Genomic DNA, 25,911 nt, shown 5'->3' on the forward strand with positions numbered 1-25,911 from the left:
TAATTTCAAAAGGATAAGAGAAAAGGACAGAAAATATATTTAAAGCAAAAAAATGGCTGAAAACTTCTCAAGCCAGGAGAGAGAAATAGACCTCCAAATACATGGGGTCCAAAGGACCCCAGATAGGTTGAACCTAAATTAGGCTACATTAAGACACATTATAATTAAGCTGTCAAAAATTAAAGACAAAGAAAGAATTTTAAGAGCAGCAAGAGAAGAGAGAGAGAAGTTACAGGAAAGAGATCCCCTATAAGAATATTGATAGACTTCTAAATGGGAACATTTTAAGCCAGGAGAGAATGGGATGACATACTCAAAATATTGAAAAAAAATAACTGTCAATCAAGAATCTCATACTGGATGAAGCTATGCTTTAGAAACAAAGAGAAATAAAGAATTTCCCAAACAAACGAAAGCTGAGGGAGTTCATTACCACCAGACCTGCTTTACAAGCAATTCTAAAGGGAGTTCTTTGAGAGGAAGGGAAACACTAATTAACATCATAAAAATATAAAAAGGTGATGTAATTCTCACTTGTAATGGTAAATATATAGTCATAGTTAGATTCTGCAATATGATGATAGTAGTGTGTAATTCACTTACAAATCTATTTTTATAGTTAAGAAAGAAGAACATAGCAAAAATAACCATAACTACAATAATCTGTTATTAGTTACACAATTTTTAAAAAATATGTAAATTGTAATAGCAATAACCTAAAACATGAGGGGGAGGAGAAGTAAAAGTGTAAAGTTTATGAATTCTATTGAAGTTAAGTTGTTATAAGTTTAAAATAGGGTGTTATAAATTTAAGGTATTTTATGTAAGCTTCATGGTAACCACAAGGGAAAATTCTATAGTAATTACACAAAAGAATATGATAAAGAAGTCAAAGCATACTGATACTAAATGACGTACAAACACAAAAGCAAAGATAGCAGGATAAGAAATGAGTAGCAACATATTTTTAAAACAACCAAAAAACAATGAACAAAATGGCAATAAGTTTTTACCTATCAATAATTAATTTTAAACATAAAAGAAATAAATTCTCCAATTAAAAGATATTAAATGGCTGAATGGATAAAATAAAAAGATCCAACAACATGCTGCTTATAAGAGACTAACTTTAGCCTTAAAGACACACATAGACTGAGAGTGAAAGGATGGAAAAAGACATTTCAAGCAAATGGTAACCAAAATCAGCAGGGTAGCTACACTTATATCAGATAAAATAGACTTTAAGCTAAAAATGGTAAAAAGACACAAAGAAGATCATTATATAATGATGAAGGGGACAATATATAAAAAAGATAAAGCAGATTAAAATATTTATGTCCAACATGGAAGCATCTAAATATATAAAGCAAAAATTAACAAAGCTAAAAGAAGAAATAAACGGTAATACAATAATATTTGGGAACTTTAATACCTCATCCTCAGCAATGGATTGATCATCCAGACAGAGAATCAATCAATAAGGAAATAATGGATTTGAATAACACTATGGTCCAAATGGGACTAACAGACATATGCAGGACATTCTATCCAACAATAGCAAAATAGACATTCTTCTCAAGCATACATGGAACTGTTTCTAGGATAGACCATATATTAAGCCACAAAACAAGTCTTAAATTCGAGAAGACTGAAATTATATCAAGTATTTTCTCTGACCATGGTGGTATGAAATTAAAAATCAATAGCAAGAGCAAAACTGGAAAAATCACAAACATATCGAAATTTAACAACATTCTCCTTAACAACCAATGGATCGAAGAATATACTAAAGGGTAAATAACAAAGTACACATTTATAAATTTTCTTGAGACAAACAAAAATGGAAATACAATGTATCAGAACTTATCCAATATAGCAAGGATATCCCTTGAGGGATGTTCATAGAAATAAACTCCTACATTAAGAAGCAAGAAAGATCCCAAGTAAACAACTTAACTGTGCCTTGAGGAAATAGAAAAAGAATAAATTGAGCCCAAAGTTAGTGGGGAAAAAAAGGAAATAATAAGTATTAGAGCAGAAATAAATAAAATAAAGAACAGAAAAATAGAAAAGATTAACCAAGCTGAGAGTTGGTTCTTTGAATATAAAAACAAAATTGACAGAATTTCAGTTAGACTAACCAAGACAAAAAGAGAAAGGACACATACCAACAAAAGTATAAATGGAAGAGACATTATAACAGATACCACAAATATTCAAAGGTTCATAAGATGTTACTATGAACAGCTATATGCAAAGAAACTAGACAACATGGAAGAAATGGAAAAAATTCTTAGAAACATACAACTTACCAAGACTTACCATACTTACCATACAACTTACCATACAACTACCAGGAAGAATAGAGAATCTGAATAGAACAATTATTAATAAGGTGATTGAATCAGCAATCAAAAATCTCCCCAATGAAGAAAAGCCTAGGGCCAGATGGCTTCAATGGTGAATTTTACCAAACATTTAAATGAGAATTAACAGCAATCCTCATAAACTCTTCCAAAAAACTGAAGACGAAAGGACAGTCCCAAACTCATTTTATAAGACCAACATCATCCTTAAACCAAACTCAAAAAGTAGGCTACTAGAAAGGAAAACTATAGGCCAATATTTCTGATGAATATTAAAGCAAAAATTCTCAATAAAATATGAACAACTGAATTCAGCACTACGTTAAAAGGATCACTCACAACAATTAAGTGGGGTTTTTCCTGGGATGTAAGGGTGGTTCAACATACGCAAATCAATGTGATATATAATATTAATGGAATGAAAGAAAAGAATCCTTTAATCATCTCAATATACAGAAAGAGCATTCAACAAAATTTAACATCTATTCATGATAAAAAAAAACTTTAAACAATAGGCACAGAAGGAACATATCTCAACATAATACAGGCTGTGTATGGCAAGCTACCAGCTAACATCATATTCAATAGTGAAAGCTTTTCTTCTATAATCAGGAACAAGACAAGGGTCCACTCTTACCACTCCTATTCAACATTGTACTAGGTATCTTAGCTAGAGCAATCAGGCTAGAAAAAGAAATAAAAGTTATCAGAATTGGAAAGAAAAAAGTAAAATTATCTTTATTTGCAGATGCATGATTTTATATATAGGAAATCCTAAAGATTCAATAAAAAAACTGTTAGAGCCAATAAATGAATTTAGTAAACTTGCAGGATTTAAAATTAACATACAAATATCAGTAGTGTTTCTATACACTAACAATGAATTTTCTGAAAAAGAAATAATCACATTTATAATAGTATCAAAAACAAGAAAATACATAGGAATAATTTTTTTAAAGATTTATTTATTTACTTATTTTTTTTTAAGATTTTATTTATTTATTCGACAGAGATAGAGACAGCCAGCGAGAGAGGGAACACAAGCAGGGGGAGTGGGAGAGGAAGAAGCAGGCTCATAGTGGAGGAGCCTGACGTGGGGCTCAATCCCATAATGCTGGGATCACGCCCTGAGCCGAAGGCAGACTCTTAACCGCTGTGCCACCTAGGCGCCCCTTACTTATTTTGAAAGAGAGAGAAAGCAAGCTAATGGGGAAGGGGTAGAGGCAGAGGAAGAGAGAGAACCTCAAGCAGACTCCATGTTGAGTGCAGAGCCGACAGGGGCTTGATCTCACAACCTTGATATCATGACCTGAGCCGAAACCAAGAGTCAGACGCTTAAAGAACTGAGCCACCCAGGCGCCCCAGGAATAATTTTAACTAAAGAGGTGAAAGGTCTTCACTCTAAAAACTACAACTGATGAAAGAAAGCTAAGACACAAATAAATGGAAAGGTATCTCATGTTTACAAATTGGAAGAATTAATATTGCTAAAATGTCAATACTACCAAAAGTCATCCATAAACTTGATTCAATCCCTATCAAGATTCCAATGGCATTTTTTTTTGCAGAAGTAGGGGGGATCCCTAAAATTTATGTAGAACCACGAATGATCACAAATAGCCAAAGCAAATTTTGAAAAAGTAAAACAGAGCAGGAGGTATCATACTTTCTGATTTCAAGCTATACTATAAAGTTATATTTATCAAAACAGGAAGGTACTGGCATAAAAACAGACAAAAAGAGCAATAGAACAGAATCAAGAGTCCAGAAATAAACCCAAGCATCAACAAGGAGCGCAAATAATGCCATACATGACTGGTGCCTTTAGCATAAAATTGTTAATGACTTCAAATTGCTTACAAGCAGGAAAATAAATACCAGGTTCCAACAAAGCTTGAGCTCTAGCTCCTACTCCAAGCAACAAAATCGCTCTCTCCCTGCTCACTCTCCAAGAAAGAAAAGACACCAAACTAAAATATCAGCCTGAGACCTGGAAGTTCACAGTACCAGCTGCAGGAATATGGTTTGAAAGTGAGATGAGGTGGCAGCTTCAGAGAAGCTTTGTGTCCGGGGGAGAAGGAGATAGCAATAAAGAGCCCCCACTCCCAGTAGATGTGACAACGAAGGGAAAGAAAGAAGGAAGAGAGGAATTTAAAGATACTGCAGAAATGAAAATCATGACAACATTGCCCTTTCCCTTCCCCATGTTATGTGTTAAAGGAAGTGCGTTTTACTATTCTGGCTATAAAAAGCCCAGAAATAGGAAATATCAGACCAACTTCACACAGTACTGAAAGAAGAAAAGAGAAAATGGAAATTATCCCCCCAAATCAGTGACAAAACAGAAGAAATAATTAACACAATATTTCAGACTGAACTAAATGCCTTCAAACAGGCATCTAGAGATATTTTTAAGTACAATCATGCAGATAAATAATGTACAAAACACAGAAAGAAATGGAACAAGAGCTAATCAAGATCAGGAAAGAAATTAAAGAAAATGCAAAAAAAAATCAACTCAGAAATGAAGAGTAGGTGGTGACTGTAGTTAATAATACTGTTCATACTTGAAATTGACTGAGAGAGTAGATCTAGGTGTTCTCACCACAAATAATGTGGTGCATTGTACCAACATCATACAATCGTACATCTTAAATACATAATTTTATTTGATAATTCTACCTCAATAAAGCTGGGGGGCAGAAATGAAGAATAAATTCCAAAGCCCTAGTGGAATAAAGTCATAAAAATTTAATAAGGGATAATGAAGAAAGACATGAATATAACTAAGACTAAAAATGAGATAAAGGGGTAGAAGGGAGTGAGGAGAAAATGGTTGAAAATAAGACTGAAAAAAAGATTCAACATATGTAAGTGGAGGCCCTGAAAAAGAAAACCAGAAGAAGAAAACAGAATATTTTAAACTATAATTCAAGAAAACGTTTCAGACACCAAAGAAAACAAATGTACACATTGAAAGGGCATATCATATACCTAAGAAAATTGATTCTGTACAATCAAATCTGAGGCATATTCTAGAAAGACAACTAGATCTTAAAGGCAATGAAGAAATTCTCTGGGTGTCCAGACAAAAAGTCCAAACAACTTATAAGAAGAAACTTAGGATGGCGTGGCACTCCTCAAGAGAAACATATCAGGCACAGAAACAGTGAGGGAACACTTTCAAGAAACTCAAAAAAATACACTGAGAGGCCAAGGATTTTATATCCAGCTAAATGATTGTTGAAGTATCAATGCTATGGATAACTTTTTGTTTTTCTCTTTGTTTTTTTTAGAAAGGGAGTGGGTAGGGGCAGAGGGAGAGAGAGAATATTAAGCAGACTCTACACCCAGCTCGGGGCCCAACTTGGGACTTGATCTCACAACCCTGAAATCATGACCTGAGTTGAAATCAAGAGTTGGATCTTAATCGACTGAGCTACCCAGGCTCCCCCTGTGGATAACTGTTTAAACCCTCAAGTCCTTAGGGAATGCTGTACTCATAAGCCCTTCTGGAAAGATCTACTAGAGGAGGAACTTCATCCTACCAAGAAATGACTGGGGAATCTTGGAAAAACAAAAAAAGATAGTGAACATTTAATATATTTATTTGAATATCTAAAACTAAAAGAAGGTGTGAAGACATGGATGGAAGGATAATATACAAATATTGTATGTTCTGATAAAATGGAAATTGTGTGACTAAAATAAAAGACAGGAAAAGGAATTTTAAAAGTAAAATAAGAGCATTAATTGATGTACAGGGAATCCATGAGAGTTAAAAGGTACCCTTTAACACTCATCCGATGGGCAGAATAAGGACAACCCCACCCCCACCCCCGCCGCCACCAAAGATACCCATGCCTGAATTCTGAGGTCTGTGACAATCTCAAGTGAAATGACAGAAGGAGCATCACAGGTGGAGTAAGATTACAGGCCTTAAAATAGGAAAATTATCTTTGATTAATCTGGATAGCCCATTGTAATCACCTGGTCTCTTAAAAATGGGAGGGGAGGTCAGAAGGATCAATCAGGCAGAGAAATGTGTGGGAATTAGAGACAGGAGAGATTCTGGATGGAGGAAGGGGTCTAGGAGCCAAGAATGGTGGGTGGTGTCTGGAAGACAGAAAAAACTCTCAGCTGACAACCAGGAAGGAAGAGGCTTCAGTTCCACAACCACGGGGAACTGAATTCTGCCCACAATCTGAGCGAGCTGGGAAGCAGATTCTTCCTGGGAGCCGCCAGACAGGACTGTAGCCTTGATGACACCTAATCAAAAAGTGTAAGATAATACATTTGCTTTGTTATTAAGCCACAAAGTTTGTGGTGCTCTGTTATGGCAGCAGGGGAAAACTAATATAGTTGAAAAACCAGAAAGTGAACAATTAAGAGAAAACTGTAAAAAATACCAACATAAAGATAGCCATTTGAATATAAATACAAATTGTCATAAATAACAAAAGTAAAATCTAAAACAGAGCAGAGAGCACATCACATAAACAAACATAGTAAATACAGCACAAGGTGCACAGGGATTATAATCTACACCTACAACATATAACCTAAAAGCTGTCATCTAAGATAACACAGTTGAATCTAGACGCATCAGTCAATAAAATAGATGAAGCTAAAGAAAATATTTTCGGGGCGCCTGGGTGGCACAGCGGTTAAGCGTCTGCCTTCGGCTCAGGGCGTGATCCTGGCGTTCCGGGATCGAGTCCCACATCGGGCTCCTCTGCTGGGAGCCTGCCTCTTCCTCTCCCACTCCCCCTGCTTGTGTTCCCTCTCTCGCTGGCTGTCTCTATCTCTGTCGAATAAATAAATAAAATCTTTAAAAAAAAAAAAAGAAAGAAAATATTTTCAAATGACTCATAAGCTAAAACCCAACTCCATCACCTACACAAGAGACATACCTACAGCAGAATAGTTTAAAAAGCCTAAAAATAAAGGGATGAGCAAAGCAAACAGAGACATTAAAAAGGCAAGGGTTGCAAACCTATTTCAAAGGTAATCAAGCTCCAAAGCATTTTTATTTATTGTTTGTCCACTTGACCTGTCATGTGTGGCTTCTGACTTATTTTGTTTTAGTGTCTTATAGTATATTATATTTACCTATTTCTCCTTTCATGTCCTGTCATTTCTTCTTTATATAGTGGTTCTGTGTCATATGGTACATAGATGTTCTGAAATGTAATGTCTTCATCACGGTAAAATTTTGTATAGCATTGTAAAGTCTCCTTCTTTGTCTAGTTTTACATTTATTTCTAGGATCCATTTTGAATTACTTTTTGTATTTTTGCACACAGGGTAAAATATGGATCAGAGTTTATTATTTTACACATGGGTATCCAATGGTTCCAGGGCTTTTATTTAGAAGACTATAATTTCCCCATGGAATTGCCTCTGGCAGTGCCTTTGTCAAAAATCAGTTGTCTATAAAGGTGTGGGTCTATTTCTGGACACTTTATTCAGCTTCATTGATTTTTTTGTTTGCCTTTTTAACAATATCACATGGTCTGGATTACTATAGCTTTTTTAAATAATATTTTCAATTATATTATGTTAGTCACCATACAGTACATCCCTAGTTTTTGATGTAAAGTTCCATGATTGATTACTTGCATATAACACCCAGTGCACCATTCAATACATGCCCTCCTTAATACCCATCACCAGCCTATCCCAATCCCCTACACCCCTCCTCTCTGAAGCCCTCAGTTTGTTTCCCAGAGTCCATAGTCTCTCATGGTTCATTCCCCCTCTGTTTACCCCCCCTTTCTTCTTCCCTTTCTTCACCTACCGATCTTCCTACTTCTTATGTTCCATAAATGAGTGAAACCGTATGATAATTGTCTTTCTCTGCTTGACTTATTTCGCTTAGCATTTATGTACAATGGAATATTATTCAGCCATCAAGAAGAACAATTCCTCAACATTTGCTGCAACATGGACGGGACTGGAGGAGATAATGCTAAGTGGATTACTACAGCTTTAAAATGTCTTAAAATAAGACAGTGTTAGTCCTCCAACCTCAACTTAGTTTTAAAAATTGTTTAAGCAATTCTAGACCTACTGTATTTCCATATGAATTTTAGAATCATCTTGTCAATTTCTACAAAAACTCCTGGGATTTTTTTATTGGGATTGTGTTGAATCTGCAGTTCCATCTGAGAAGGATTAAAATTATAACAATTTCGAGTCACAAATACACACAATTATAGCAACAAAATAGTAAATAGTTGTATAGGTCTCTAATTTCTCTCAGTAATGTTTTTAAAACATTTTTGTAATATTTTTTCTCTAAATATTTCATATTTTTGATCCTATAATAAATGTTATTCTCTTTGCTTCAATTACTGATCACTTACTGCTAAGATAGAGAAAGAAACATGATACTTTATGCTGGTCTTATAGTTTGCAACTTGGTTAAACACTTATTATTACTAGTATATTTTGTTGTAGATTCCTTAGGATTTTCTACATACAGAATTCTGTCATGTGGGAATAAAGACAAGTTTCTTTATTTCTTTCCAATCTGCTAGTGGTTGGAAAATGTTGTATGGAAGTGTTGAGAGTGAACGTCCTTATCTGGTTTCTGATTATAAAGGGAACTCTTCTTTCTTTTACCTTTAAATATGAGGTTGTAAATTTATGTCTATGTCATTTGTCAAATCAAGGATGTTGCCTTCTAGTTTTCTGGCAACTTTCATCAGAATGAATTTTAGACTGTATCAAATACATTTGCTGCATGTATTAATATGATTGTATCATTTCTCTTGTGTGCTGGGGGAGGTGGTGGTGGTAAATCACATTGACTTTTGAGTATTAAACCAGTCTTTCAGTCCTGAGGTAAACTGTACATGGTCATGATGTATTATCCTTTCTATATGATGTTGGGTATTATTTGCCATGGGTTTAGAATTTTGCATCTGGTTTCATGAGGGACAGTGGTCTGTAGTTTTCTTTTATTATATCTTTGGTTTTAATATCAAGGTAAAACTGGCCTCACAGAATGAATTGGGAACTTGTCCATCCTCCTCAATTTTCTGGAAGAATTTTGGTAGATTTCGTGTTATTTCCTCTTGTTTGGGTGATATCACCAGTGAAGGTTTTTTTGTGGGTAGATGTCTGAGTACAGAGTCAATTTTTAAAATAACTGTAGCATTGTTTGGTTTATACACACATATACGAACACACACATACCCATATATATAACTGCTTTCTAAAAAGTGTGATTTACATATCATGTAATTCACCATTATAAGTGTACAGTTCTATGATTTTAAGTATATTCACAAAGTTGTGCAACTATCATCACAACCAATTTTAGAACATTTTTACTATGGCATAAAGAAACCCTATACCCGTTACCACTTAGTATCCAATTTCCTTCACCTCTCAACCCTAGGCAACCACTAATATACTTTTTCTATATAGATTTGCCTATTCAGGACATTTCACGTAAATGGATTCATGCATTCTGTGGTCTTTTGTGAATGGATTTTTTTCACTTAGCACAATATTTTCATCCAGGGCATAACAGGTATTAGTAATTCATTCTATTTATTGCTGAAAAATAGTCCATTGTATGGGTATATCACATTTATTCATCTGTTCATCAGTTGATAAACATTTGGATTGTTTCCATATTCTTTATTGGCTATTATAAGTAACACTGGTATGAGCATCTATGTACAATTTTTTGTGTAGAAAATGTTTTCATTTCTTTTGAGCGTACACCCAGGAGTAAAATTACTGGGTCATATGGTATCTCTATGCTTAACCATTTGACACTTGCACGAGCAGTGTGAAAAGATTCTGATTTCTTCACATACTTGCCAGTACTTGTTATTATTTGTCTTATTTATTAGAGCCATACGTGTAGCTGTAAAGTAATATCTCATTGTGGTTTTGATTTGCCTTTCCTTTGTGACTAATTATGTTGAGCATCTTTTCATGTGCTTATTGGCTATTTGCATATCTTCTTTGGAAAAATATCAATTCAGATCTTTTAACTATTTTTACATTGGTTTTATTTGTTTTATTTATTTTTTATTGTTGAGTTTTAGGACAACTTTATATGTTCTAGATACAAATCACTTATTAAAGGTATGATTTGCAAATATTTTCTCCCAATCTGTGGGTCATCTTTTCACTTTCTTGATAGTTTTCTTTGGTGCACAAAAGGTTTTAATTAGATGAAGTCCACTTGATCTATTTTTTTCTTTTGTCTCTTGTGCTTTAGGAGTCATACCAGTACCTAATCTGAGGTTGTGAAGAGGTACCTCTATATTTTCTTCTAAGAGTTTTATAGCTGTAGCTCTTACATTTAGGTCTTTGATCCACTTTTAATTAATTCTTGAATATGGTTTGAGGAAAGACTCCAACTTCATTCTTTTGCATTTGGTTATTTATCCGCTTGTCCCAGCACCATTAATGAAAGAACTATTCTTTCCGCCATTGAATGGTCTTGGCATACATGTCAAAAATCAGTGGATCATAGACACATGGATTGGGTTGGGTTTGCTACAGTTTTTTGGAGGGTTTTTGCATCCTTATTCATAAGAGATATTGGTCTGCATTTTTATTTACTTGTAATGTTTTGGGTTTGGTATCAGAGTGATACTAGTTTTGTAATATGAGTTGGCAAGTATTTCCTCCTTTTCTATTTTTTGAAAGAATTTGTGAAGTATTACTATTAATTATCCTTTAAATGCTTGGTAGAATGCAACAAATGAAGCAATATGACCTTTTCTTTGTGGGTAGTTTTTAAAATTATTATTAATTAAATTTCTTCACTTGTTATTGTTCAAGTTAAATTATCTATTTCTTCTCGAGTTTCTGTAGTTTGTATCTTTCTGGGAATTTGTCCATTTTATAAAATTATGCAACTTTTGTCATGCATCTGTTCATGTTATTCATTTATAATACTTTTTATCTTTGTAAGGTCCATAGTAATGCCCCCTGTTTCATTTTTGATGCCTGTGATGTGAATCTTTTCTCTTTTTCCCTCTTGGTCAATCTAGCCAATGCTTTTTCAATTTTGTTGATCTTGTCAAAGAGTGAGCTTTTGGTTCCCTTTATTTTTCTATTCTGTATTTCACTAATTTCCACTCCAATCTTAATTGCTTCCTTTATTCCACTTTCTTTAGGTTTAGTTTGCTGTTCTTTTTCCAGTGTCTTCAAGGGTAAGGTCAGATTGTTAATTTGAGTCCCTTCTTTTTTATTTAATGTGGACATTTACTACTATAAATTGCCCTCTAAGTATTGATTTAGCTGTATCCTCTAAGTTTTGGTATACTTTCTTTTCATTCACTTATCTCAAATTTTTTTTATTTGCCTTTTTTTTTTCAGAATTCTTTTTTGACCCATTGGTTATTTAAAAGTGTGTTGTTTCCCAGTCAAAAAAACTAAGAGGCAGCCCATGGAATGGGAGAAGATATTTGCAAATGACACTACAGATAAAGATTAGTCTCCAAGATCTACAAAGAACATCTCAAACTCAATACACAAGAAACAAATAATCAAATCAAAAAATGGGCAGAAGATACGAACAGACACTTTTCTAATGAAGACATACAAATGGCTAACAGACACATGAAAAAATGTTCAAAATCATTAGCCATCAGGGAAATTGAAATCAAAACCACACTGAGATACCAACCTTACACCAGTTAGAATGGCAAAAATTGACAAGGCAGGAAACAACAAATTTGGAGAGGATGTGGAGAAAGGGGATCCCTCCTACACTGTTGGTGGGAATGCAAGTTGGTACAGCCACTTTGGAAAACAGTGTGGCGGACCCTTAAAAAGCTAAAAATTGAGCTACCCTATGATCCAGCAATTGTACTACTGAGTATTTATCCCAAAGATACAGATGTAGTGAAAAAAAGGGCCATATGCACTCCAATGTTCATAGCAGTATTGTCCACAATAGCCAAATTGTGGAAGGAGCCGAGATGCCCTTCAATAGATGACTGGATTAAGATGTGGTCCATATATACATTGGAATATTACTCAGCCATCAAAAAGAACGATTTCACAACATTTGCAGCGACATGGACGGGACTGGAGGAGATAATGCTAAGCGAAATAAGTCAAGCAGAGAAAGACAATTATCATATGGTTTCACTCATTTATGGAAAATAAGAAGTAGGAAGATCGGTAGGAGAAGAAAAGGAAGAAGGAAGGGGGGTAATCAGAAGGGGAATGAAACATGAGAGACTATGGACTCTGGGGAACAAACTGAGGGCTTCAGAGGGGAAGGGAGTGGGGAATGGGATAGGCTGGTGATGGGTATTAAGGAGGGCACGTATTGCATGGTGCACTGGGTGTTATACATAAGTAATGAATCATGGAACTTTACATCAAAAACCAGGGATGTACTGTATGGTGACTAACATAGCATAATAAAAAATTATTACTAAAAAAAAAGTGTGTTGTTTCCCAAACTTCTTTCCATTATTAACTTCTAATTTATTTCATTTGATTAGAAAAGATACTTTGTATTACTTCTATCATTGTATATTTATTGAGGTTGTTTGTTATCTTAGCATATCAGAGCATGCTCTATGTGCACTTGAAATGAACATGTATCCTGCTATCGTTGGGGGTGGAGTGTTCTATAGATATCTGTTAGGTGTAGTTGGCTTATCATGGTGTTACAGTTTTCTATTTCCTTGTTGGTCCTCTGTCTAGTTGTTCTCTCCATTATTGAAAATGAAGTATTAAATTCTCCAACTATTATTGCAGAATTGTCTATTTCTCCCTTCAATCTTCTCAGATGCTGAGCACTCTGTTGTTAGGTGCTGTTTGTAATATTATCTGTTTGTAATGATTTTTTTTCACTTTTTTTGTTAGCTATTTCCTTGGTGGTGGTTCTAGGGCTTATCATATACGTATTAACCTGAAAGAAGCTACTTCAAATTTATACTAATGTAATTCCGTTGAAATATAGAAATGTTACTCCTATGTAGGTCTATCCCTCTCCCCTTTATTTGTGTGATTATTGTCATATATTGCAACTATATTTGTTACAAATGTTGCAATACCTTGTTATAATTATTACTTTTTTTTTTTTAAAGATTTTATTTATTTATTCGACAAAGATAGAGACAGCCAGTGAGAGAGGGAACACAAGCAGGGGGAGTGGGAGAGGAAGAAGCAGGCTCATAGTGGAGGAGCCTGATGTGGGGCTCGATCCCATAACACCAGGATCACGCCCTGAGCCGAAGGCAGACGCCCAACCGCTGTGCCACCCAGGCGCCCCTATAATTATTACTTTATATAGGTTTATGTCATTTAAATATGTAATATGACTTTATGTAATTTTATGTCACTTAAAGAGAAGAAAGGAGAACTGTATATATTCATAAAGTCTGTTATTTTAACCTTTTTCTTTACATTTCTGACTTTCTACTTTTGCTTTGGTAGATTCAATTACTATCTGGTGTCATTTTCTTATGAAAATATATTTTGCTCCCACTCACCTTCTTTGGACTATTATTGTATAGTATATTATATTTCTGTATGTTTTTGTCCCAACAATACAAATATATACATATTGTTTCATAGAATTACTTCTGCTTTTTAAACTAGTTAAGAGAAGAAAAGTTTTAAATATACATTTATTTTGTCTTTTATAGATACACGTTACCTTTATTTAAATTTTCTTCATTCTGTGTTTCCTCTGTTCTTCAGATTGTATAATCTATATCAATCTATCTTCAGGTTTGCTGATTCTTTCTTTTACCAGCTAGATCAAATCTACTCTTAAACTCCTCGGGTGAAATCTGTATTTCAGTTATTGAATCTTTAAATCAAAATTTTCATTTGGTTCATTTTTATATTTCCTCTTTTTATTAATATTCTCTATTTGATGAGATATTGTCATTATACTTTACTTATTTAAGGATGGCTTCCCTTAATTATTTGAACATATATATAATCCTGCTTTGAGGTCTTTGTTAAATTTGATATCTGAGTGTTCTCACAAGCCATTTTTCTTGCCTTCTTTTGCTTGGAATGGGTCACGCTTTCTTGCTTTTTTTTTTCATGTCTCATAATTTTTGGTTGAAATTGTATGTTTTTTAGTATATACTGCAGCAATTCTGGATGCTGAACTCTATCCCAATCTCCCGAATTCTCCAGGACTTGTGGTTGTTTATTTGTTTGATTACTTGACTGGACTATTTTAGTTAAGTATATTTCCCCCCACAGTGCGAAGCCTCTGATGTCCTTGCTCAGGGTATAGACTTGGGCAAGCACACAAAAGACAATAATCTTAGCAGGGTTGTCTTTGGTTGTTTATTTCCCTATGTTTCTTAAGTGTTCTGTCTCTGTTAGTATCACATTCAACTGTTAGGTTCCACTAATTTCCAGTTGATTATTCTTTTTACAGGGCAGTGAGACATAAATTGCTCCACCGTCTAATCCAATTAAATTCAGGCCCCTTTCCAGGAGTATTTTTTGAGGCCAGTCTTTGAGAATTGTTCTGATTGCAGGAAGTCTCTTCCTGGCTGTCTCTTTGTTGTTGTTGTTGTTCTGTCTGGTAAACGAGGACTATAGTTTCATGTGTTACCCTCCTTGAGCTACCAGTTTCCTTTTAACTGCCTATTGCCAAAATCTCTATTACTTTCAAGAGAATCCTGAAATTCCAAATTCCATACACTCTGTTCCAAATTAAATCAATTTTGGGGGGAGAGCTTTAGAGAAGCCTGCATAATCCACTGGACAAAATCTCTGAGCCACTGTTCTGGAGCTGGGAACAAGGATAGTGGCCCCCTTCTCTTTGAGTGACACCATAATTTATGAGTGAGGCACTGAGTGGGGGCAGTAGCTTCTGGTCATTTCAGCTTGCCTATATCAATGTGGAAACTCTGTACCATGAGAAAGCTATGGTGAAGATGATTAGGATCACAGTATTCTCAGCCTTCCATGACTGGGGTAGAGCCTCTACCCTATGAGTGAAGAAGGGAGCCTCCAACCTCTTAGCTGCACACACCTGGAATCTTGCCTCTGTAACATGGAACGGGAAGGATGAGAAATGTTGACAACCTGCTTCTTCTAGGGGGATACCATAGCCCTTGACTTGGGGAAAAAGGAGTTCCATCATATTGATCACAGCTGCATAGAGTGAAACTAACATACTGACATTTAGTGGACATGAGAAGAAAGATCATATCTCAAGCACTAGAGACCCTTGCTGTTCTTACCAAGAGTTAGTAGATTTTCTTGAATAAATATTCCTTCACTTGCTATATGCTCTTAGGACAATCCCCATAGGCTTAAAATTGTTGGATGCCTATTATAATTTTCTCTGGTTATGCTTGTTTTGCTGGTGAGTGGCTCCATGAAGTTCCTCATTACACAATTCCAAAAGTTGTCCTCTATGTTTCTTCTAAAATAAGCTTTGGTGGTTTTGTCTTTCAATGAATCATTCAGTTGATCTAAATTGATGAGGGTATTGATGTAAGATTGTTCGTAACACTCCTTTATTATCCTTGAATATTTGTAGATTTTATAATGATATCACCTTATTTGTAATATTGGTAATTTGTATGATCTTTTTTCCCCTCATCTTTTTTTAAAAAAGTGTTATCAATTTTACTTCTTTTTATTTTTTTAAAGGTTTATTTATTTATTTGAGAGAGAGTGCACACAGAGGGAGAAGGAGAAACAGACTCCCTGCTGACCAGGAAGCCTGATGTGGGGCTCAATCCCAGGACACTGAGATCAAGCCTTGAGCTGAAGGCAGATGCTTAACCAACTGAGCCACACAGGCACACCATTTTTTTTTTAGAAACTGCTTTTTGACTTCAATGATTTTATATAATGTTACCTGTACTCTACATTATTGATTTTTCCTCTGATTTTATTATTACCTTTTTTCTTTTCACTTTGGGTTTTATTTGTTCTCCTTTTTCTACTTTCTTGAGTTTGGAGCAGAGATCACTGACTTGAGAACTTTGTTTTTTCATAATATAGTTGACTTATACTACAAATTCCACCCTAAATACTACTTTAGTAGCATTCTACATATTTTGATATGCTGTGTTTTCATTTCATTGAATTAAAAATATTTTATAATTTTTCTTTTGATTTCTTTTCAATTGTTGAGTTAGTTAGAAGTGCAATTTGTTTCACAAATAACAAACTGAGGGCTTTGGGGGGTTGGGGGAATGGGATAGGCTGGTGATGGGTATTAAGGAGGGTATGTATTGCATGGTGCACTGGGTGTTATACATAAGTAATGAATCATGGAAATTTACATAGAAAACTAGGGATGTACTGTATGGTGACTAACATAATATAATAAAAAATATTGTTATAAAAAAACCAAATAATTCAAAATTGTTAAAAAGATCTTTCTATTATTGATTTCAAATTTAATTCACCTGAATTGAAGGAATGTGCTTTTTACTACTTTAATCCTTTAATTTTTTTATTGGAAATTCACAAATACATGGAATTTATATTTTTAAATATTTTTATTTTAATTTCAGTGTAGTTAACATGCAGTATTATATTAGTTTCAGGTGTACAATATAGTGATGCAACAATTCTATACATCATTACTCAGTGCTCATCATGATAAGTGTACCTTTAATCCCCTTCGCCTATTTCACCCATTCCCACATTTCCCCTCTGATATGCTTTGTTTTAAATGAGTACCCTCAGTTAAAGTTATTATTTTTTTCAAGAAGAACATTTTTTACCTGAAGCATACCTCAGAATACATGGTTATAAAATATATATATGTATATATATATATAAATTTATAAATATATATATTTATATATATTTGTATATATAAATATAAAACATTCCATCTAAGAAAACTAGAAAACACATTTTCTTCAAGTACACACAGAATAGTTTTCTGGTTAAATCACATAAAAAAAAAATAACAAATATTACAAATTTAAGTAGTTTGAAATGATACCAAAATATTTTCCAACCACAATGGTACAAAGCTAAAGATCCATAATGAAACAAACCTGGAAATTCTACAATGTAAATATTAAATTTTAATATGTAAATATTAAACAACACAGTAGCACAAGCAATGGGCCAAATAAGAAATAAAATGAGAAATCAAACCATGTCTCAAAACAAAAGAAAAACCCAATATTCCAAAACATATGAGATTCAGCAAAGGCAAATGTTAGAGTGAAATTTATGCTATAAATGCTTGTATTAAGAAAAAAAAATCAAAAAAACTTAACATTACATCACAAGGAACTAGGAAAATAAGAAACTTAACTGAAATTTAGTAAAGGAAGGAAATAACAAAGAAAAATCAGAAATAAATAAGATAGAGATCAGAATAAACAATATCATAACATCAGAGTAATGACCAGTTTTTTCCAAAAAAAATAAATAAACAAAATTGGCAATGCTTTAGCTACGTTAACTAAGAAAAAAAAGAGAGAAGACTCAAATACCAAAATGAGAAATGGAAGGGGAAACAATACAACAGATAACCACAGAAATATATAGTGTGATAACAGATTAGTAGAAACAATTATATATTAACAAATCAGATAACTTAGGGAAAAACGCAGATAATTCCTAAAAACATAAAAATTACCATGATTAAATCATGAATCTTGAATCCAAGAAATAGGAAATCTTCTCAGACCAATAACACGAATGAAAATTGAATTAGGAATCAAAAATCTCCCAGCACAAAAAAGCCCAAGACCACATGGTTTCATTGGTGAATTTTACCAAACACTTAAAAAATAATTGACAATCCTTATTAAAATCTTACAAATAATGGAATATAGGAAACACATTCAAATCATTCCATGAGGCCAGTACTAACCTGATACCAAAGCAGGATAAAAACAGTACAAGAACAAAAAGTCTACTTATCTGATACAAGTATTCTACTCTGATTTTATTTTGACATACATTTTCATAATGATGTTTCTCCACCCCCTCACTTTCAACCTGCAGGTGTCTTTAGGTCTAAAATGAATCTCTTGTAGGCAGCGTAGTTGGGTCTTGTTTTTTATCCCTTCTGACTTCCCTCTGTCTTTTCATTGGAGCATTTAGTCCATTTACATTCAAAGTTATGATAGATATGTATTTATTGTCATTCTGTTACTTGCTTTGTCATTGTTTCTGGGGATTTTCCCTGATCCTTACTTGTCTTTGTCATTTTTGTTCTTTCTTTTGCAGTCAGAGTCCCCTTTAATATTTCCTGCAGAGCTGGTTTAGTGGTCATGAACTCCCTAGTTTTTGTTTGTCTGGAAAACTCTCTATCTCTCCTTCTATTCTGAATGATAGCCTTGCTGGATAGAGTATTCTTGGCTGAAGATTTTTCCTATTCAGTACTTTGAGTATATCATGCCACTTTCTTCTGTCTTGACAAGTTTCTGTTGAGAAAACTCCAGGTAGCTTTATGGGTCTTCCTTTGTAAGATAAGAACTTTTTTTTGTCTTGCTGCTTTTAAGCTTTTTCCTTTATCACTATATTTTGCAAATTTAATTACAATATATCTTGGTGTTGGCCTGCTTTTGTCGATTTTGATGGGAGTTCTCTGTGCCTTCTGGATCTGAATGTCTGTTTCCCTTCCCCAGATTAGGGAAGTTTTCTGCTTTTATTTCTTGAAATAAATTTTCTGCCTCCTTTTCTCTCTTTTCTTCCTCTGGGACTCCTATAATACTAATATTATTACATTTGATGGACTTACTGAGTTCTCTAAGTTTATTCTCATGTTGCATAATTCTTTCTCTCTCTTGTTAAGCTTATTTTCCATTATTTTGTCTTCTAGATCGCTAATTCATTCCTTTGCTTCTTCCAGCCTGCTGTTCATTGCATCAAGCTTGTTTCTGATCTCATTTATTGTATTCTTCATCTCTGATTGATTTTTTTTAACTCTTTTATTTCTGTTGTCAGGGTTTCACTGATATCTTCTTTTCTCAATCCCAGTGAGTATCCTTATGATTGTTGCTTTAAATTCTCCATCAGGCATATTTTTTATACCTGTTTTGCTTAGATCTCTGGCCATGGCTTTATCTTGCCCTTTCATTTGGGATAAATACCTCCATCTTGGCATTTTGTTTAGTTTCTGCCTTCTTCTGTGTGTTAGAAAATGCAGTTATGTCTCCTGTTCCTGAAAGTAATGGCTTTATGAAGAAGAGGTCATGTGATGCCCAGGGGCTGGTGCTTCAGGGAGTGTTTCAATGTGTGCTGCATGCACTCTGCCATTGTGTTTTGGCTGCTCTTTCAGGCCAGTCATTGCAGAGGCTCTTCTTGCCTGCAGTGGGCAGTGTTAGGTCCTTGGCCAGAGTGGAGAGTTTTAATTAGGTGGCCTCTGGTCTGCTTGTGAAATGACACCTCACACCAACTCCACCAGAACTGAGGCCCTGCAGAACTCTCTGGTTGGGAGACATGGTGTGGCAAGGGGTTTGTGATGGTCTTCTGGGGGAGGGGCCCACTACCCTGGGACTGAGGCAAGGTGACTGAGAAGGGCAGTCCCACCAGAGCACCAGCGGGTGGTGCTTGGTTTAAGCAAGGTAGGCAGCCAGTGTCCATGCTGAGCTGTTTCCTTCAGGTGACTCTGTGTTTATGCTGAGGGGTGGGGGAGGGAAATGGTGTCAGCCAGCTCCTTTGTTCCTGGAGAGGTGTCTCCCTGAAGTTTGCCTCTCAGGAAAGTTCCTAAAATAACAAATAATCTCCCCACTGTGTGCCCCAGGCATTCTTCAGATCATTATTTTTATGGTGTCTACCCCTGGATTGTTTGTCTGCCTTCTCTCCAGGAGCAGTGGCTTGCCCTTCTGGCTCTATCCCAGCCAAGCTTGCTGACCTTTAAAACTCCAGGCTTTAGAGATGTGGTGTGGCATAGGCCTGCTCTGGTCTTCTGGAGGAGGGGCCTGCCATGCTGGGACTGAGGCAAGCTTGAAGGCAGCAAGCATTCTGTCATGCCAGAGTGCAGAGGTATGGAGCTTGGTGTAAGCAAGTTAGGCAGCCAGTGTTGACACTGTACTGCCTTTTGCCAGTAGCTCTGTGTTTATGGATGGGCAGGGGATGGAAGTGGCACTGGCCTGCTCCCTTGTTCCCAGAGAGGTGACTCTGTGAAAGACGCTCTCTGAAAGGAGCGAATAATCTCCTCCCTGTGTGCCCTCCTGGCTCTATCCCAGCCAAGTCCACTGACATTTAAAATTCCAGGCTTTAAACCTTGCTGTTTGCAAGAACTCATGAAATTCAACCCTTCTTATTTTCCAAGCCAGTGGCTTTGGGGAAATGTTCTCTGTTATACATTCTCCTGTGTGTTCCTCTCTCTCTCTCACCCTTCTCTCTGATCTTGGCTCCCTCCTGTCCACAGCACCCATGATCCAGTTCTTCCTTAAACGATGTTTCTGCACTACACAGTGATTATATATTTTTTAAATATTATTTAAATATTGTTAAAAGGTAACTGTTTAAACAAAAATAATAATGTACTAATGGAGGTTTCCCTTTCTCCACATCCTCTCCAACTTTTGTTGTTTCTTGCCTTGTCAATTTTTGCCATTCTAACTGGCGTAAGGTGGTATCTCAATGTGGTTTTGATTTGAATTTCCCTGATGGCTAATGATGTTGAACATTTTTTCATGTGTCTGTTAGCCATTTGTATGTCTTCTTTGGAGAAGTGTCTGTTCATGTCTTCTGCCCATTTTTTGACTTGATTATTTGGTTTTTGGGTGTTGAATTTGAGAAGTTCCTTATAGATCTTGGATACCAACTCTTTATCTGTAGTGTTGTTTGCAAATATCTTCTCCCTTTCCATGGGTTGCCTCTTAGTTTTGTTGACTGTTTTCTTTGCTGTGCAGAAGCTTTTGATCTTGATGAAGTCCCAAAATTTCATTTTTTTCTTTTGTTTCCCTTGCCTCAGGAGACATGTCTTGAAAGAAGTTGCTATGGCCAATGTGAAAGAGGTTACTGCCTATGTTCTCCTCTAGGATTTTGATGGATTCCTGTCTCACATTGAGGTCTTTCATCTACTTAGAGTTTATCTTTGTGTATGGTATAAGAGAATGGTCCAGTTTCATTCTTCTGTATATAGCTGTCCAGTTTTCCCAGCACCATTTATTGAAGCGACTGTCTTTTTTCCATTGGATATTTTTTCCTGGTTTGTCAAAGATTAGTTGACCATAGAGTTTAGGGTCCATTTCTGGGCTCTCTATTCTGTTCCACTGATCTATGTGTCTGTTTTGTGCCAGTACCATGCTGTCTTGGTGATCACAGCTTTGTAATATAGCTTGAAATCAGGCAATGTGATGCTCCCAGCTTTGTTTTTCTTTTTCACCATTTCCTTGGTGATTTGGGGTCTTTTCTGGTTCCACACAAATTTTAGGATTGTTTGTTCCAGCACTTTGAAACATGCCATTGGTATTTTGATTGGCATGGCATTGGAAGTATAGATTGCTCTGGGGATCATAGACATTTTAACAATGTTTATTCTTCCAATCCATGATCAGCCCCAATTTCTTTAACTTTTTTGTTCCTCCATCTCTCTTCACCTTCAAAGACTTAATTACATATACCTGTTGTTTAACGATGTCACACACATTAAGCATTAATATGCTCTTTTCATTTCATTTTTCTTTGTGTGTTTAATTTTGATAGTTTCTATTGCTTGTCTTCAAATTTAATAATCTTTTCTTCTGCAATGTCTAACCTGCCATTAATCACATCCATGTGTTTTTTATTCCATATATTTTAGTTTTCATCTCTAGAGGCTTTATTTAGATTTTAAAAATCATTTCCACATCTCTGTTTAACATTTTGAACATATTGAATTCAATTATTACTGTTTCAGTGTCCTTTTCTACTAATTTTGTGCCTCTGTCTCAGTTTTGTTTGGCTTCAATTGACTATTTTTCTTTTCACTATGGGTCATATTTCTTTGCTTTTTTTTTTTTTTTTAAATCTGGTAATCATTGATTGGATGCCAGATATTGTGAGTTCTGCCTTATTGTATACTGGATATTTTTGTATTACTATGAAGATTCTTGAGCTTTGCTCTAGGATGCAATTAAGTATTTGGGAAATAATGAGCCTTTTGATTGTTTTAATAAGATTTTCTAGACAGGACCAGAGCAGCATCTAATTTACTTATAATTATTACCCACTACTGAGTTAAGAACCTTCTCAGTATTCTATTCAACTCACATTAATTGTGAAGTTTCTTAGTCTAGCTGTTGGAAACAGGCACTTTTTAAAGCCCACTATGGGCACCAGGTACTATTTCCTCTAATTCTTTTGAATTTTCTTTCCCCAAAGTCAAATATTTTCCTTTTCATGTGCTGTGTACTCTTCTCATCACTCAAGGGGACCTTTGGAGATCTCCAACATTCACTTTCATGCACTTTTCTCCAGTACTTGGTCCTACAAACTCTAGCTGTCTTATTCTACCCAGACTTTCAGCTTTGTGTCCTCAATTCAAGGAGCCTACCATGCTTCACCTGGTTTCCCTTCCTTGTTCTGAGGGTTATATGCTATCTCAAGGCAGTAAGCTGGGCAATTAGAGTGTTCATTTGATTTCTTTTCCATCTCTTAGGGATCACTGTCTCTCATCGTTGATGTCTAGTGTCTTAAAAACTATTGTCTTATATATAGTCTCTTTTCGCCTTTTGGTTGTTTCAAGCCAGAGAATAAATCTAGTCCCTGTTACTTCATTTTGGTTAGAAATAGAAGTCTTAAAACTTACAGGAAATGGGATGAAATTTTAAATATCATCTGGTATCTTTCACAAGAAAGCTAAATAAAACAAAACTGTATGTAAAAATAGAGAAAGATGAGACTGAGATGATAAGAGAGCTAACAATGTTTTTAAAAATGCAGAGGAAAAAAATGCCATGGTAACTTTATAAAAATAAACATTTTTTAAGAACAATATTGGATTACAGGAAAATTGCAATGATAGTACAAGGAAATCCCATATACTCCACACTCAGTTTTGTTCCTCTTATTAACACTTAGGATTATTGGTACATTTGTCATAACTAGTGTAACAGTATTGATATAACATTTTTAACTAAAGCCCAGAAGGTATTTGTATTTTCTTAGGTTTTACCAATTGTCCAATTTATGTTTCAGGATCCCACTCAGGATACCATAATAATTTTAGTTGTCATGTCTCCTTAGGCTCCTCTTGCCTGTGACAATTTCTAAGACTTTTTGGTTTTGATGACTTTGACAGTTTTAGGACTACTATATGTCAGGAATTTTATGAAATGTACCTCAATTGGAATTTAACTGATTTTTTTCCTTCATGGTTAGACCAAGGTTATACGTTTTGGAGAGGAAGACCACAGTGATAAAGTGCCATTTTCAACCCACCACATCAAAAAAAAAAAAAAAAAAAACATACTAACATGATTTATGACTGCTGATACTGACTTCGTTCACCTGGCTGAGGTTGTGCTTGTAGACTTCACCACCGCAAATTTCTTCTTTCACCATCCAACTATACTCTTAGGAAGGAAGTTACAATGTAGAGTCCACACTCAAGAAGTAGAGATTTATGCTTTGACAAAGCACGAAAAAACATCCAGTGGAAAAAAGACAGTCTCTTCAATAAATGGTGCTGGGAAAATTGGACAGCTACCTGCAAAAGAATGAAACTTGACCACTCTCTCACACCATACACAAAGATAAACTCCAAATGGATGAAAGACCTCAACGTGAGATAGGAATCCATCAAAATCCTAGAGGAGAGCATAGGCAGCAACCTCTACGACATTGGCCACAGCAAACTTTTTCATGACACATCTCCAAAGGCAAGAGAAACAAAAGATAAAATGAGCTTGTGGGACTTCACCAAGATAAAAAGCTTCTGCACAGCCAAAGAAACAGTCAAAAAAACTAAGAGGCAGCCCACGGAATGGGAGAATATATTTGCAAATGATGCTACAGATAAAAGACTGGTATCCAAGATCTACAAAGAACTTCTCAAACTCAATACATGAGAAATAAATAAACAAATCATAAAATGGGCAGAAGAGATGAACAGACACTTTTCCAATGAAGACATACAAATGGCTAACAGACACATGAAAAAATGTTCAAAATCATTAGCCATTAGGGAAATTCAAATCAAAACCACACTAAGATACCACCTTACACCAGTTAGAATGGCAAAAATAGACAAGGCAAGAAGCAACAATTGTCAGAGAGGATGTGGAGAAAGGGGATCCCTCCTACACTGTTGGTGGGAATGCAAGTTGGTACAGCCACTCTGGAAAACAGTGTGGAGGGCCCTTAAAAAGTTAAAAATTGAGCTACGCTATGACCCAGCCATTGCACTACTGGGTATTTACCCCAAAGATACAGATGTAGTGAAGACAAGGGCCTTATGCACCCCAAAGTTCATAGCAGCATTGTCCACAATAGCTAAATCATGGAAGGAACCGAGATGCCCTTCACCAGATGACTGGATTAAGAAGTTGTGGTCCATATATTCAATGGAATATTACTCAGCTATCAAAAGGAACGATTTCTCAACATTTGCTGAAACATGGAAGGCACTTGAGGAGATGATGCTAAGTGAAATAAGTCAAGCAAAGAAAGACAAATATCATATGGTTTCTCTCATCTATGGAACATAAGAACTAGGAAGATCGGTAGCAGAAGAAAGGGATAAAGAAAGGGGGGTAATCAGAAGGGGGAATGAAGCATGAGAGACTATGGACTCTGAGAAACAAACTGAGGGCTTCAGAGGGGAGGGGGGTGGGGGAATGGGATAGGCCGGTGATGGGTAGTAAGGAGGGCACGTATTGCATGGTGCACTGGGTGTTATACACAACTAATGAATCATGGAACTTTACATCAAAAACCAGGGATATACTGTATGGTGACTAACATAATATAATAAAAAAATATTATAAAAAAAAGAAGTAGAGATTTATGTTCCACCTCCTTGAACGCAGAGTTTCAATATAAATTATTTGGAATTTTTCTGCATCAGTAATTTGTCTGGTCTTCCACATTTATTTACTTACTTATTCAATCATTTATTTAAATCAGTATGGTGTCATAGATATTTCCTTTATACTTGAATTATAATCCATTATTACTTTACTTATTTTTTATTTTGTTGCTCAAATGTTCTACCTTTGGCCATTGGAAACTTTTTAAGTTGGCTCCTTTGACATACTCCCATTATTGCAGACTAACATTTCCTTACTTTCTGGCACTACAAGTTGTTCCAGACTCATCTTATATGTTTCTTTTCCCGGCCCAAGAACTAAGTATTTCTTCTAGGAACCCTGGTTTCTTTTATTGGAGAAACGTATTAAAGATCAAGATCTGGGCTGTAGGAATGTTTATTGCTACTGGGGTGTCATTGCTTCTAGAACCTCTTAGCTGAGAGAGCAAAGTGTGCACACTGACCCAAATATATACATATATCTATAAATATTTACACATGTCCCCGTCTGTTTCTGTATTAAGCTAAACATGAGTTTATGTTGATGCCCCTAAATCCTAATTCATTACCACATAGATCATTCTAGCATCTTTTTTCTATCTAAGACATCCATCAGTGACA

The sequence above is a fragment of the Ursus arctos genome, unplaced genomic scaffold (genome assembly GCF_023065955.2).
Source record: "Ursus arctos isolate Adak ecotype North America unplaced genomic scaffold, UrsArc2.0 scaffold_11, whole genome shotgun sequence".
In the NCBI taxonomy this organism is placed as follows: Eukaryota; Metazoa; Chordata; class Mammalia; order Carnivora; family Ursidae; genus Ursus; species Ursus arctos.